Here is a 2,769-nt window from a genome sequence, read left to right on the forward strand (position 1 = left end):
GATTTAAGGTTTAGGGTTTAGATTTAGGGTTTAGGGTTTATGGTTTAAATTTAGGGTTTAGGGTTTAAGTTTAAGGTTTAGTAATGTTCACTTGGGTGAAATAATAAACGATAATTGAGGAAAGAAAACAGAGATGGTAAAACGATAATGAAAGAAAGAAATGTTATGGATGATGATATATTTACCAAGTGAAACCAAATCGGGTATATTTAGCATGTTAAAACGACATATTTTAGAAGTTTAGTACCTAAGCTTAGGTGATGCTGTAATGTATATTCCCTATCCCTTATATATATATTAAAGTTGTGAAAAGTTTATATATATATATATATATATATATATATATATATATATATATTAAAGTTGTGAAAAGTTTTAACAGTAAACATGACACATTTTGCTCAATTTTGGTTCCTTAAATTACATTTCCGGTCCCTTTTTTTTGTTTGTGTGTCGATCATCGTTTGGGTTTATACGCTTCCGATCCTTCCCACCGCGTCCTTATCCAATATCTTCCGTTGAGGTTCTCGATTCTTCTGATTTTTCTGCTTCATTCCCCTACCCGCTTTCTCATCCACTAATATTCGGATGTGTTTCGCTTCCGTTTCAATAACAGAGAAGGATAGAGATGCATCAACGATACCGCCGGTGTTTCTATCCCATGCCATTACCGGTGAGCCCTTAATCACCGAAAGAGAAGACACGATGTACCCTCTTCTTCTCTCTTTTTTCTTCTCGGCTTCAAGCTTCCACCTCCGGCCTGTCACAAACACCACCGCCAGCAAACCTGCCCTGTGCAACGTAGGTGTTGACCTCATCGCAGCAGCGGGTTCCGATTTAGGTTCTGACCATCGACCGGGTTCCGATTTTGGTTCTGACGACGGGACTGGGACAATCGAAGCGGCGCAACAGCCCCAACCAACATGAATTTGGGTGTTATCACAACCCAATTCCTTTTTCCCCTTTTTTGTGTTTCAGTTTTCTTAAGCCAAGTTCCATTTTGTCAAAAAAGGCGTTTCGCTGCGTTTGATACAATACGTTGAGACCGGGCTCCCTTTCCCCTTCGAATCTGACGAATCAAAGTGGGAAACACAGTCCTTGCTGCCGGTAAGTTTCTCCGATGGTCGGGTTCACAGCAGTTTAGCTTTATAATTCTCACTGTCATTCAATTGGTACTGTCATTTGGACGGAAGGATGCAATTTAGGTTTTCTTCTGTTGTTCATGCTGTGACACTTTCAATTTTTGTACAGTTCAAATTTATTGAATGCTTTCAATGGATGACAAAAAAGGTCTATCAGGATACTACTTTAGATATCAAGGTTTACTTTACCAGTGTTTCCAGTAGTTTTGGAACAAGTGTTGATACAACTCTTGGTTATATTCAATTTCACATATTTCCAACCCACAACAGGTTACTTCTCTTTCACTTTTCATTTATAGATAATTGTTTTTCAATAGCTGCAGATGGATCTGTCGTCATTTCCGATGAATTGGTGCTCATAAAAGCAGGTTGTGCCAGCTAATTTGCACCTTTCCCAAAAGGTAAATATAACCCATTTTCAAGATTTCATTTTTTTAAAGATTTAATGACTCCACATCAAGATTTGACATGTTTTTGGGATGAAATTGCAGGGTGTATGTTCCATAGCAAGGGTGGTTTGATGAGTTTTGGCCATCCAATGAACAAAAGGCAATCCCAAGGGTGGATAGTGAAGGCGAGATGTGTGGGCCTAATTTTAAAGAGGACACTTAATCTAGGGGTACTGAAACTAATTGGACACAATGGGATGATCATTGTTGATTGTGAATCATGATCAATCATCAAGGTCCCATTTTACATCAACTTTTTTTTTTGTCTCCGAGATCCTATTTTACTTCAACTTTTTGTTTGTTTCTAGAATGTAAGTATTTAATTTTGTGAAATAATTTGACTAATGCCAATTCAATTTTGTTGGCCTAAAAACGTTTTTTGTTTGTTGAAATGTTTGTTGCAGCTTCGATGAGGTATTGGAAGGTTGGTTTTCAGAATATATGTTATACAACCTCAGTGGTTCAGATAAAACTAATATGTTTAAGGGGAGGGGTAATCAATCACATTACCCATTTTGACACTTTTGGTCATTGCAATCAATATTTTTATATTTTTTTGGAACCTTTTAATATTTAAAGTAAACTTTTACATTTTTTGTCGGGGGCAAAGTCCGGACTTTTCATCCTTGCACTTTCTATGTCTGTCATATTTATCAATTCGGAAACAACATTGAAAGCTTCTGGCCCCCGCGTAGCGGGGTAACCTTTCTAGTTACTTATAAAAGATGTTTAGCTATGGAATAATTATCTGAAACAATATTTTTATAAATACAAAGAAATCTAAAAGCTATCAAAGTTATTAATTTATTTGATCGTAACAATAAAAAGTAACAATAAAAAGTAAATTAAGGCTATATTTGAGTACTAGCTAAAAACTAATTGTTAGTTAAAAAACTAATTGATAAAAACTGACGTTTGGTAAAACTAATTGGTAAATTAGTTGAAATATATAAACTGGCATAATAGAGTATTTAGAATGTTATGTTTTTATAAACTATTTTTTAGTTTTCCAAATATAACTTAAAAAATTTCGAAAAATAAATTAGCTGATAGTGATACATCTTAAACTAAAACATATTGTATAATGAAAGAAATACACAATTGCCTCCAATATTAACATCAACCATATTACGCATAGGCGGATCTAGTATATATCCCGGGATATCCATAAAAAAAAT

The 2,769-nt window shown here is 34.9% G+C and overlaps 1 long non-coding RNA gene across 2 annotated transcripts; it reads left to right on the forward strand.

The window, feature by feature from the left end:
- The first annotated feature begins 473 nt into the window (after positions 1–473).
- Positions 474–2,182, forward strand: LOC145138587 (uncharacterized). 2 transcript variants are annotated; one of them, XR_013721614.1, is made up of 4 exons: positions 474–1,107; positions 1,252–1,543; positions 1,634–1,902; positions 1,996–2,182. It is a non-coding gene; the product is annotated as an uncharacterized LOC145138587 (long non-coding RNA). The 2 variants fall into 2 exon arrangements; XR_013721615.1 differs by having other exon boundaries at positions 476–1,107; positions 1,634–1,827.
- Positions 2,183–2,769: the final 587 nt, after the last annotated feature.

The sequence above is a fragment of the Lactuca virosa genome, chromosome 9, assembly GCF_052849685.1.
Source record: "Lactuca virosa cultivar CGN04683 chromosome 9, Lactuca_virosa_CGN04683_v6, whole genome shotgun sequence".
NCBI classification, from domain to species: domain Eukaryota; kingdom Viridiplantae; phylum Streptophyta; class Magnoliopsida; order Asterales; family Asteraceae; genus Lactuca; species Lactuca virosa.